The sequence below is a fragment of the Cetorhinus maximus genome, unplaced genomic scaffold, assembly GCF_964194155.1.
Source record: "Cetorhinus maximus unplaced genomic scaffold, sCetMax3.hap1.1 HAP1_SCAFFOLD_188, whole genome shotgun sequence".
In the NCBI taxonomy this organism is placed as follows: Eukaryota; Metazoa; Chordata; class Chondrichthyes; order Lamniformes; family Cetorhinidae; genus Cetorhinus; species Cetorhinus maximus.
This window is the reverse complement of record NW_027596168.1, coordinates 151769-165775: the sequence shown is the minus strand read 5'-3', so window position 1 is coordinate 165775 and position 14007 is coordinate 151769. Positions and strand designations below refer to the sequence as shown.

Genomic DNA, 14007 nt, shown 5'->3' with positions numbered 1-14007 from the left:
GTCTCCCCGGTGCCCCCCGATATTAACTCTCTCCCCGGTGCCCCCCGATATTAACATTCTCCCCGGTGCCCCCGATATTAACGCTCTCCCCGTTGCCCCCGATATTAACACTCTCCCCGTTGCCCCCGATATTAACACTCTCCCCGTTGCCCCCGATATTAACACACTCCCCGGTGCCCCCCCGATATTAACACACTCACCGGTGCTCCCTAATATCAACACTCTCCCCGGTGCCCCCGGCCTTAACACACTCTCCGGTGGCCCCGATATTAACTCTCACCCCGGTGCCCCCCGATATTAACATTCTCCCCGGTGCCCCCGATATTAACACACTCACCGGTGCTCCCTAATATCAACACTCTCCCCGGTGCCCCCGGCCTTAACACACTCCCCGGTGCCCCCGATATTAACACACTCCCCGGTGCCCCTGGCGTTAACACACTCTCCGGTGGCCCGATATTAACTCTCACCCCGGTGCCCCCCGATATTAACACACTCCCCGGTGCCCCCGATATTAACACACTCCCCGGTGCCCCCCGATATTAACTCTCTCCCCGGTGCCCCCCGATATTAACACACTCCCCGGTGCCCCCCGATATTAACTCTCTCCCCGGTGCCCCCCGATATTAACACACTCCCCGGTGCCCCCCGATATTAACTCTCTCCCCGGTGCCCCCCGATATTAACACACTCCCCGGTGCCCCCGATATTAACACACTCCCCGGTGCCCCCCGATATTAACTCTCTCCCCGGTGCCCCCCGATATTAACACACTCCCCGGTGCCCCCCGATATTAACACACTCCCCGGTGCCCCCCGATATTAACTCTCTCCCCGGTGCCCCCGGCGTTAACACACTCCCCGGTGCCCCCGATATTAACTCTCTCCCCGGTGCCCCCGGCGTTAACACACTCCCCGGTGCCCCCCGATATTAACACACCCCCCGGTGCCCCCCGATATTAACACACCCCCCGGTGCCCCCCGATATTAACACACTCCCCGGTGCCCCCCGATATTAACACACCCCCCGGTGCCCCCCGATATTAACACACTCCCCGGTGCCCCCCGATATTAACACACTCCCCGGTGCCCCCCGATATTAACACACACCCCGGTGCCCCCCGATATTAACACACTCCCCGGTGCCCCCCGATATTAACACTCTCCCCGCTGCCCCCGATATTAACACTCTCCCCGGTGCCCCCCGATATTAACACACTCCTCGGTGCCCCCGGCGTTAACACACTCCCTGTTGGAGTTGCTCATTGCCGGCTCCCCCTCCGTTACCTTCTCGCCAGGTTCTTTCCGATTCCCGGCCGCCGGAATAAGACTGAAACTGAAGGCCCAGGCCCCGCCTCTTGACCTTGTGCCACGCCCACTCACCCTGAGACCCCGCCCCTCGCCCAGGGGCCACGCCTTCTCCCCTGCTACCCGCTCCCTCACTCTGAGACCCCCGCCTCCTCCTCCTGATACCCCGCCCCCTCACTGAGACCCCGCCCCTCATACTGATACCCCGCCCCCTCACTGAGACCCCGCCCCTCATACTGAGACCCTCACCCTGCTCCCCCACACCCTGAGACCCCGCACCATGAGACCCTCACTCTGCTACCCCGCACCATGAGACCCTCACCCTGAGACCCTCACCCTGCTACCCCTCACCCTGAGACCCTCACCCTGAGACCCCGCACCATGAGACCCCGCACCATGAGACCCTCACTCTGCTACCCCGCACCATGAGACCCTCACCCTGAGACCCTCACCCTGCTACCCCTCACCCTGAGACCCTCACCCTGAGACCCCGCACCATGAGACCCCGCACCATGAGACCCTCACCCTGAGACCCTCACCCTGCTACCCCTCACCCTGAGACCCTCACCCTGAGACCCCGCACCATGAGACCCCACACCATGAGACCCTCACCCTGCTACCCCTCACCCTGAGACCCCGCACCATGAGACCCCGCACCATGAGACCCCGCACCATGAGACCCTCACCCTGCTACCCCTCACCCTGAGACCCTCACCCTGAGACCCTCACCCTGCTACCCCTCACCCTGAGACCCTCACCATGAAACCCTCACCCTGCTCCCCCGCACCATGAGACCCCGCACCATGAGACCCTCACCCTGCTCCCCCACACCATGAGACCCCGCACCCTGAGACCCTTACCCTGAGACCCCGCACCATGAGACCCCGCACCCTGAGACCCTCACCCTGAGACCCTCACCCTGAGACCCTCACCCTGAGACCCCGCAACATGAGACCCTCACCCTGCTCCCCCACACCATGAGACCCCGCACCATGAGACCCTCACTCTGCTACCCCGCACCATGAGACCCGCACCCTGAGACCCTCACCCTGAGACCCTCACCCCGAGACCTGCACCCTGAGACCCTCACCCTGAGACCCTCACCCTGAGACCCTCACCCCAAGACCTGCACCCTGAGACCCTCACCCTGAGACCCTCACCCTGAGACCCTCACCCTGAGACCCCGCACCATGAGACCCCTCACCCTGAGACCCTCACCCTGAGACCCTGCACCATGAGACCCTCACCCTGAGACCCCGCACCATGAGACCCCGCACCCTGAGACCCTCACCCTGAGACCCTCACCCTGAGACCCCTCACCCTGAGACCCCGCACCATGAGACCCCGCACCATGAGACCCGCACCATGAGACCCTCACCCTGAGACCCTCTCCCTGAGACCCTCAACCTGCTACCCCTCACCATGAGACCCTCACACTGAGACCCTCACCCTGAGACCCTCACCCTGAGACCCCGCACTTTAAGATCCCGCACTCTAAGATCCCGCACCCTGAGACCCCTCACGCTGAGACCCTCACGCTGCTATCCCTCACCATGAGACCCCGCACCCTGAGACCCTCACCCTGCTATCCCTCACCATGACACCCCGCACCATGAGACCCTCACCCTGCTATCCCTTACCATGAGACCCCGCACCATGAGACCCTCACCCTGCTACCCCTCACCCCGAACCCCGGCACCCTGAGACTCCTCACCCCGAGACCCCTCACCCCGGGACCCCGGCACCCTGAGCCCCCTCACCGCAAGACCCCTCACCCCGAGACCCACGCATCCTGAGACCCCTCACCCCGAGACCCACGCATCCTGAGACCACTCACCCTGAGACCCCGCAGCATGAGACCCCGCACCCTGAGACACCTCACCCTGAGACCACTCACCCTGAGACCCCGCAGCATGAGACCCCGCACCCTGAGACACCTCACCCTGAGACCCCTCACCCTGAGACCCCGCACCATAAGACCCCGGCACCCTGAGACCCCTCACCCCTCACCCTGCTACCCCGCACCCCGAGACCCCCGCACCATGAGACCCCGGCACCCTGAGACACCTCACCCTGAGACCCCTCACCCTGAGACCCCGCACCATAAGACCCCGCACCCTGAGACCCCTCACCCCGAGACCCCTCACCCCGAGACCCCTCACCCTGGGACCCCGGCACCCTGAGACCCCTCACCCCTCACCCTGCTACCCCGCACCCCGAGACCCCCGCACCATGAGACCCCGGCACCCTGAGACCCCTCACCCCGAGACCCCACCCCGAGACCCCGGCACCCAGAGACCCCTCACCCCTCACCCTGAGACCCCTCACCCCGAGACCCCCGAACCCTGAGACCCCACCCCTCGCCCAGGGGCCACACCCTCTCCGCCTGCTACCCCGCTCCCTCACCCTGAGACCATCGCCTCCTCCTCCTGATACCCCGCCCTCTCATCGAGGCCCCGCCCCCTCATACTGAGACCTTCACCCTGCTCCCCCGCACCATGAGACCCCGCACCCTGAGACCCCTCACCCTGAGACCCTCACCCTGAGACCCTCACCCTGAGACCCTCACCCTGCTCCCCCGCACCCTGAGACCCCTCACCATGAGACCCCACACCATGAGACCCCGCACCCTGAGACCCCGCACCCTGAGACCCCACACCATGAGATACCCGCACCCCGAGACCCCCTCACCCTGAGACCCCCGCACCCTGAGACCCCTCACCCCGAGACCCCTCACCCTGAGACCCCTCACCCCGAGACCCCTCACCCCGAGACCCCCGCACCCTGAGACTCCTCACCCCAAGACCCCACACCATGAGACCCCACACCATGAGAACCCGCACCCTGAGACCCCGCACCCTGAGACCCCTGACCCCGAGACCCCCGCACTATGAGACCCCTCACCCCGAGACCCCCGCACCCTGAGACCCCACACCCCGAGACCCCCGCACCATGAGACCCCACACCCCGAGACCCCCACACCATGAGACCCCTCACCCCGAGACCCCTCACCCCGAGACCCCGGCACCCTGAGATCCCTCACCCCGAGACCCCTCACCCCGAGACCCCGGCACCCTGAGACCCCTCACCCCGAGACCCCGGCACCCTGAGACCCCTCACCCCGAGACCCCGGCACCCTTAGACCCCACACCCTGAGACCCCTCACCCCGAGACCCCTCACCCCGAGACCCCGGCACCCTGAGACCCCTCACCCCGAGACCCCGGCACCCTGAGACCCCTCACCCCGAGACCCCTCACCCTGAGACCCCTCACCCTGTGACCCCTGACCCTGAGACCCCGCACCCTGAGACCCCTCACCCCGAGACCCCGCACCCTGAGACCCCTCACGCCGAGAACCCGGACCCTGAGACCCCTCACCCTGAGACCCCGCACCCTGAGACCCGCACTCCAAGATCCCTCACCATAAGACCCTGCACGCTGAGACCCCTCATCATGAGACCCCGCACTCTAAGATCCCTCACCATAAGACCCCGCACCCTTAGACCCCACACCCTGAGGCCCCTCACCATGAGACCCCGCACTCTAACATCCCTCACCCTGAGACCCCGCACCCTGAGACTCCTCACCCTTGACCCCTCACCCTGAGACCCCTCACCATGTGACCCCTCACCCTGAGACCCCGCACCCTGAGACTCCTCACCATGTGACCCCTCACCCTGAGATCCCACACCCTGAGACTCCTCACCATGTGACCCCTCACCCTGAGACTCCTCACCATGTGACCCCTCACCCTGAGACCCCGCACCCTGAGACTCCTCACCATGTGACCCCTCACCCTGAGAACCCTCACCCTGAGACCCCCGTACCATGAGACACCGAACACCTCACCCTGAGACCCCGCACCATGAAACCCCACACCATGAGACCCCTCACCCTGAGACCCCGCACCCCGAGACCCCTCACCCCAAGACCCCCATACCATGAGACACCGAACACCTCTCCCTGAGACCCCGCACCCTGAAACCCCTCTCCCTGAGACCCCGCACCCTGAGACCCCTCACCCTGAGGCCCCTCACCCTGAGACCCCTCACCCTGAGACCCCTCACCCTGAGACCCCGCACCCCGAGACCCCTCATCCCAAGACTCCCGTACCATGAGACACCGAACACCTCTCCCTGAGACCCCTCTCCCTGAGACCCCTCTCCCTGAGACCCCGCACCCTGAGACCCCTCACCCTGAGACCCCTCACCCTGAGACCCCATACTCTAAGATCCCTCAACCTGAGACCCCGCACCCTGAGACCCCGCACCCCGAGACCCCTCACCCCAAGACTCCCGTACCATGAGACACCGAACACCTCTCCCTGAGACCCCTCTCCCTGAGACCACTCACCCTGAGACCCCGCAGCATGAGACCCCGCACCCTGAGACACCTCACCCTGAGACCCCTCACCCTGAGACCCCGCACCATAAGACCCCGGCACCCTGAGACCCCTCACCCCTCACCCTGCTACCCCGCACCCCGAGACCCCCGCACCATGAGACCCCGGCACCCTGAGACACCTCACCCTGAGACCCCTCACCCTGAGACCCCGCACCATAAGACCCCGCACCCTGAGACCCCTCACCCCGAGACCCCTCACCCCGAGACCCCTCACCCTGGGACCCCGGCACCCTGAGACCCCTCACCCCTCACCCTGCTACCCCGCACCCCGAGACCCCCGCACCATGAGACCCCGGCACCCTGAGACCCCTCACCCCGAGACCCCACCCCGAGACCCCGGCACCCAGAGACCCCTCACCCCTCACCCTGAGACCCCTCACCCCGAGACCCCCGAACCCTGAGACCCCACCCCTCGCCCAGGGGCCACACCCTCTCCGCCTGCTACCCCGCTCCCTCACCCTGAGACCATCGCCTCCTCCTCCTGATACCCCGCCCTCTCATCGAGGCCCCGCCCCCTCATACTGAGACCTTCACCCTGCTCCCCCGCACCATGAGACCCCGCACCCTGAGACCCCTCACCCTGAGACCCTCACCCTGAGACCCTCACCCTGAGACCCTCACCCTGCTCCCCCGCACCCTGAGACCCCTCACCATGAGACCCCACACCATGAGACCCCGCACCCTGAGACCCCGCACCCTGAGACCCCACACCATGAGATACCCGCACCCCGAGACCCCCTCACCCTGAGACCCCCGCACCCTGAGACCCCTCACCCCGAGACCCCTCACCCTGAGACCCCTCACCCCGAGACCCCTCACCCCGAGACCCCCGCACCCTGAGACTCCTCACCCCAAGACCCCACACCATGAGACCCCACACCATGAGAACCCGCACCCTGAGACCCCGCACCCTGAGACCCCTGACCCCGAGACCCCCGCACTATGAGACCCCTCACCCCGAGACCCCCGCACCCTGAGACCCCACACCCCGAGACCCCCGCACCATGAGACCCCACACCCCGAGACCCCCACACCATGAGACCCCTCACCCCGAGACCCCTCACCCCGAGACCCCGGCACCCTGAGATCCCTCACCCCGAGACCCCTCACCCCGAGACCCCGGCACCCTGAGACCCCTCACCCCGAGACCCCGGCACCCTGAGACCCCTCACCCCGAGACCCCGGCACCCTTAGACCCCACACCCTGAGACCCCTCACCCCGAGACCCCTCACCCCGAGACCCCGGCACCCTGAGACCCCTCACCCCGAGACCCCGGCACCCTGAGACCCCTCACCCCGAGACCCCTCACCCTGAGACCCCTCACCCTGTGACCCCTGACCCTGAGACCCCGCACCCTGAGACCCCTCACCCCGAGACCCCGCACCCTGAGACCCCTCACGCCGAGAACCCGGACCCTGAGACCCCTCACCCTGAGACCCCGCACCCTGAGACCCGCACTCCAAGATCCCTCACCATAAGACCCTGCACGCTGAGACCCCTCATCATGAGACCCCGCACTCTAAGATCCCTCACCATAAGACCCCGCACCCTTAGACCCCACACCCTGAGGCCCCTCACCATGAGACCCCGCACTCTAACATCCCTCACCCTGAGACCCCGCACCCTGAGACTCCTCACCCTTGACCCCTCACCCTGAGACCCCTCACCATGTGACCCCTCACCCTGAGACCCCGCACCCTGAGACTCCTCACCATGTGACCCCTCACCCTGAGATCCCACACCCTGAGACTCCTCACCATGTGACCCCTCACCCTGAGACTCCTCACCATGTGACCCCTCACCCTGAGACCCCGCACCCTGAGACTCCTCACCATGTGACCCCTCACCCTGAGAACCCTCACCCTGAGACCCCCGTACCATGAGACACCGAACACCTCACCCTGAGACCCCGCACCATGAAACCCCACACCATGAGACCCCTCACCCTGAGACCCCGCACCCCGAGACCCCTCACCCCAAGACCCCCATACCATGAGACACCGAACACCTCTCCCTGAGACCCCGCACCCTGAAACCCCTCTCCCTGAGACCCCGCACCCTGAGACCCCTCACCCTGAGGCCCCTCACCCTGAGACCCCTCACCCTGAGACCCCTCACCCTGAGACCCCGCACCCCGAGACCCCTCATCCCAAGACTCCCGTACCATGAGACACCGAACACCTCTCCCTGAGACCCCTCTCCCTGAGACCCCTCTCCCTGAGACCCCGCACCCTGAGACCCCTCACCCTGAGACCCCTCACCCTGAGACCCCATACTCTAAGATCCCTCAACCTGAGACCCCGCACCCTGAGACCCCGCACCCCGAGACCCCTCACCCCAAGACTCCCGTACCATGAGACACCGAACACCTCTCCCTGAGACCCCTCTCCCTGAGACCCCTCTCCCTGAGACCCCGCACCCTGAGACCCCTCACCCTGAGGCCCCTCACCCTGAGACCCCGTACTCTAAGATCCCTCAACCTGAGACACCGCACCCTGAGACCTCTCACCCTGAGACCCCTCACCCCGAGAGCCCCGCACCCTGAGACCCCTCTCCCTGAGACCCCGCACCCTGAGACCCCTCACCCTGAGACCCTTCTCCCTGAGACACCGCACCCTGAGACCCCTCACCCTGAGACCCCTCACCCTGAGACCCCGCACCCTGAGACTCCTCACCATGTGACCCCCGCACCCTGAGACCCCTCAGCCTTGGACCCCGCACCCCTCGGCCTAAGATCCCGCCCCCTCACGCTGAGACCACACACCCCTCGCCCTGGGACCCCGCTCCCTTCGTCCTGGGACTCCACACCCCTCGCCCTGGGACCCGGCTCCATTCATCCTGTGACCACGCACCCCTCGCCCTGGGACTCCGCACCCCTCGCCCTGGGACCCGGCTCCCTTCGTCCTGGGACCACGCACCCCTCGCCCTGAGACCCCCCACCCCTCACCCTGGGACCCCTCACCCTGGGACCCCGCTCCCTTCGTCCTGCAACCCCGCACCCCTCACCCTGGGACCCCGCACCCCTCGCCCTGGGACCGCGCTGCCTTCGTCCTGGGACCCCGCACCCCTCGCCCTGGGACCCCGCTCCCTCACCCTGGGACCCCGCACCCCTCGCCCTGGGACTCCACACCCCTCGCCCTGGGACCCCGCACCCCTCGCCCTGCAACCCCACACCCCTCGCCCTGGGACCCCGCTCCCTCACCCAGGGACACCGCACCCCTCGCCCTGGGACCCTGCACCCCTCGCCCTGGGAGCCCGCACCCCTCGACCTGGGACCCCGCACCCCTCGCCCTGGGACCCCGCACCCCTCGCCCTGGGACCCCGCTCCCTCACCCTGGGACCCCGCACCCCTCGCCCTGGGACCCCGCACCCCTCGCCCTGGGAGCCGGCACTCCTCGCCCTGGGACCCCGCTCCCTCACCCTGGGACCCCGCACCCCTCGCCCTGGGACCCCGCACCCCTCACCCTGGGACCCCGCTCCCTTCGTCCTGGGACCACGCACCCCCAGCCCTGGAACCCCGCACCCCTCACCCTGGGACCCCGCACCCCTCGCCCTGGGACCCCGCTGCCTTCGTCCTGGGACTCCGCACCCCTCGCCCTGGGACACCGCTCCCTCACCCTGGGACCCCGCTCCCTTCGTCCTGCAACCCCGTACCACTCGCCCTGGGACCCTGCTCCCGCACCCTGGGACCCCGCACCCCTCGCCCTGGGACTCTGCACCCCTCGCCCTGGGACTCTGCACCCCTCGCCCTGGGACCCCGCTCCCTCACCCTGGGACCCCGCTCCCTTCATCCTGCAACCCCGTACCACTCACCCTGGGACCCTGCTCCCTCACCCTGGGACCCCGCACCCCTCGCCCTGGGACTCTGCACCCCTCGCCCTGGGACCCCGCACCCCTCGCCCTGCAACCCCGCACCCCTAGCCCTGGGACCCCGCTCACTCACCCTGGGACACCGCACCCCTCGCCCTGGGACCCCGCACCCCTTGCCCTGCAACCCCGCACCCCTCGCCCTGGGACACCGCTCCCTCACCCTGGGACACCGCACCCCTCGCCCTGGGACCCCGCACCCCTCACCCTGGGACCCCGCACCCCTCGCCCTGGGACCCCGCACCCCTCGCCCTGGGAGCCCGCACCCCTCGCCCTGGGACCCCGTTCCCTCACCCTCGGACCCCGCACCCCTCGCCCTGGGACCCCTCGCCCTGGGACCCCGCACTCCTCGCCCTGGGACACCGCTCCCTTCGTCCGGGGACCCCACACCCCTCACCCTGGGACTCCGCACCTCTCGCCCTGGGACCCCGCACCCCTCGCCCCGGGACACCGCACCCCTCGCCCTGGGACCCCGCACCCCTCGCCCTGGGACCCCTCGTCCGGGGACCCCACACCCCTCACCCTGGGACCCCGCACCCCTCGCCCTGGGACCCCTCGCCCTGGGACCCCGCACCCCTCGCCCTGGGACACCGCTCCCTTCGTCCTGGGACCCCGCACCCCTCGCCCTGAGACCCCGCACCCCTCGCCCTGGGACACCGCACCTCTCACCCTGGGACCCCGCACCCTTCGCCCTGGGACCCTGCACCCCTCACCCTGGGACCCCGCACCCCTCGCCCTGGGACACCGCACCTCTCACCCTGGGACCCCGCACGAGGGCTGGGACCCCGCTCCCTCACCCTGGGACCCCGCACCCCTCGCCCTGGGACCCCTCGCCCTTGGACCCCGCACCCCTCGCCCTGGGACACCGCTCCCCTCGCCCTGGGACCCCTCGCCCTGGAACCCTGCACCCCTCACCCTGGGACCCCTCACCCTGGGACCCCACACTCCTCACCCTGAGACCCCTCGCCCTGGGACCCCGCACCCTTCACCCTGGGACCCCACACCCCTCACCCTGAGACCCCTCGCCCTGGGACCCCGCACCCTTCACCCTGGGACCCCACACCCCTCACCCTGAGACCCCTCGCCCTGGGACCCCACACCCTTCACCCTGGGACCCCGCACCCCTCACCCTGGGACCCCGCACCCCTCACCCTGGGACCCCGCACCCCTCACCCTGGGATCCCGCACCCCTCACCCTGGGACACCGCTCCCCTCGCCCTGGGACCCCGCACCCCTCGCCCTGGGACACCGCTCCCCTCGCCCTGGGACCCCGCACCCCTCACCCTGGGACCCCGCACCCCTCACCCTGGGACCCCGCACCCCTCACCCTGGGACCATGCATCCATCGCTCTGGGACCCCGCACCCCTCACCCTGGAACTTCAAGACCCTCATCCTAAGACCCTACACCAGTCACCCTGAGATCTGAAGCATACTGAGCCTGCATACCGGTTTCAAACTGATGTGTACAGCACTCTAAACCTGCATTCCCCTTTCACGCTGAGATCAGCTGCGGTTCGAAACCGCATTCCCCTTTCCCAATGACATATGCAGACGTCTGGAACTGCAATGCCCCTTTCAAACTGATGTCTGCTGCAGTCGGAACCTGCGTTCCCCTTTCACACAGGGATCTGCAGTAGTGTGAACGCATATTTCCCTTTCACGTTTACATATGCAGCAGTCTGAATTCGCATTCCCATTTCACACTCAGATCTGAAGCAGTATGGTCCTGCATCCCCCCATCACATTCAGATCTGCTGCTGTGTGAACCGTTATTCCCCATTCACACTGAGATCTGCAGCTGCCTGAACCCGCATTCCCCATTCACACAGAGATCTGCAGCATACTGAACCTGCACCCCGCCATCAGACTGAGACCTGCAGCATAGTGAACCTGCATTGCCGTTACACACCAAGATCTGCAGCAGTTTGAACCTGCATTCCCCTTTGACACTGAGATCTGCATCAGCCTGAACCTGTATTGCCCGTTTACGCTGAGATCTGCAGCAGACTGAATCTGCATTCCTCTTTCACACTGAGATCTGGAAGAGTCTGAACCTGCATTCCCCATTCATACTGAGATCGGCAGTAGTCTGGTCCTGCATCCCCCCATCACATTCAGATCTGCAGCTGTGTGAACCGTAATTCCCCATTCACACTGAGATCTGCAGCAGCCTGATCCTGCATTGCCCCTTTGACATTGAGACCTGCAGCAGTCAGAACCTGCATTCCCCATTCATAATGAGATCAGCTGCAGTCTAAACCTGCATTCGCCTTACACACTGAGATCAGCCACAGTCTGAACCAGAATTCCCCGTTCACAATGAGGTCTGCAGCAGTCTGAACCTGCATTCCCTTTTCACATTGAGATCCGGAGCAGCCTGAACCTGCATTGCCCCTTTGACATTGAGACCTGCAGCAGTCAGAACCTGCATTCCCCATTCACACTGAGATAAGAGGCAGTCTGAACATGAATTCCCCTTTCACACTGAGATCCTGGGCAGTCTGAACCTGCATTCCCCATTCACTCTGAGATCAGCCACAGTCGGAACCTGCATTCCCATTTCACGCCGAGATCTGCAGCAGTCTGAACCTGCATTCCCATTTCACACCGAGATCTGCAGCAGTCTGAACCTGCATTCCCCATTCACATTGAGATCTTCAGCAGCCTGAACCTGCATTCCCCTTTGACACTGAGATCTGCAGCAGTCCGATCCTGCATTACACTTTCACACTAATATCTGCAGCAGTCTGAACCTGCATTCCCCTTTCACACTTAGATCAGCCACAGTCTGAACCTGCATTCCCCATTCACACTGAGATCAGCCACAGTCTGAACCTATATTTCCCTTTCACAATGAGATCTGCAGCAGTGTGAAACTGCATTGCCCTTTGACACTGAGATCTGCAGCAGCCTGAACCTGCATTGCCCGTTTACGCTGAGATCTGCAGCAGACTGAACCGGCATTCCCCTTTGACATTGAGATCTGCAGCAGTCTGAAACTGCATCCCGCCATCAAACTGAGATCTTCAGTATACTGAACCTGCATTGCCCTATCACTCTGAGATCTGCAGCAGTCTGAACATGCATTCCCCTTTCACACTGAGATCTGCAGCTGTGTGAACCATTATTCACCTTTCAAACTGAGATCTGAAGGAGTCTCAATCTGCATTCCCCATTCTAAATAAGATCAGCCACAGTCTTAACGTGCATTCGCGTTTCACACTGAGATCTGTAGCAGTCTGTACCTGCATTCCACATTCACAATGAGTTCAGCAGCAGTCTGAGCCTACATTCCCCTTTCAAATTGAGATCTGCAGCAGTCTGAACTTACATTCCACTTTCACACTGAGATCTGCAGCAATATGAACCTACATTCCACTATCACACTGAGATCTGCAGCAGTCTGTACCTGCATTCCCCATTCACACTGAGATCAGCGACAGTCGGAACCTGCATTCCCCTTTCACACTGAGATCTGCAGCAGTCTGTAACTGCATTCCCCATTCACACTGAGATCAGCGACAGTCGGAACCTGCATTCCCATTTCACACCGAGATCTGCAGCAGTTTGAACCTGCATTCCCCTTTCGCACTTAGATCTGCAGCAGTCTGAACCTGCATTCCCCATTCACACTGAGATCAGCCACAGTCTGAACCTGCATTCCCCTTTCGCACTTAGATCTGCAGCAGTCTGAACCTGCATTCCCCTTTCGCACTTAGATCTGCAGCAGTCTGAACCTGCATTCCCCTTTCACAATGAGATCTGCAGCAGTGTGAAACTGCATTGCCCTTTGACACTGAGATCTGCAGCAGCCTGAACCTGCATTGCCCGTTTACGCTGAGATCTGCAGCAGACTGAACCGGCATTCCCCTTTGACATTGAGATCTGCAGCAGTCTGAAACTGCATCCCGCCATCAAACTGAGATCTGCAGTATACTGATCCTGCATTGCCCTATCACACTGAGATCTGCAGCAGTCTGAACCTGCATTCCCCGTTCACACTGAGATCTGCTGCAGTCTAAAACTGCATTCCCTTTTCACACTGAGAACTGCAGCAGTCTGAACCTGCATTCCCCTTTAACACTGAGATCTGCAGCAGCCTGAACCTGCATTGCCCGTTTACGCTGAGATCTGCAGCACGACTGAACCTGCATTCCCCTTTGACACTGAGATCTGTAGCACTCTGAACTTGCATTCTGCTTTCACACAGGGATCTGCAACAGTCTGAGCCAGCATTCCCCATTCACACTGCGATCTGCAGCAGTCTGAACCTGCATTGCCCGTTTACGCTGAGATCTGCAGCAGACTGAACCGGCATTCCCCTTTGACATTGAGATCTGCAGCAGTCTGAAACTGCATCCCGCCATCAAACTGAGATCTGCAGTATACTGATCCTGCATTGCCCTATCACACTGAGATCTGCAGCA

At 64.1% G+C, this 14007-nt stretch overlaps 1 protein-coding gene across 3 annotated transcripts in view; it reads right to left on the bottom strand.

Moving 5' to 3' along the window:
• The window catches only part of LOC144672993 (coiled-coil domain-containing protein 102A-like), a 447451-nt gene extending 446035 nt beyond the window's left edge, over positions 1 to 1416 (bottom strand). Inside the window, exon 1 of one of the 3 annotated variants that reach the window (XM_078534991.1) lies at positions 1287 to 1416. The gene's annotated coding sequence lies outside the window, so the exon portion shown is untranslated. The remainder of the gene's footprint in view (positions 1 to 1286) is intronic. The other 2 variants (XM_078534993.1, XM_078534994.1) reach the window with 2 other exon arrangements.
• Between the last annotated feature and the right edge of the window lie 12591 nt (positions 1417 to 14007).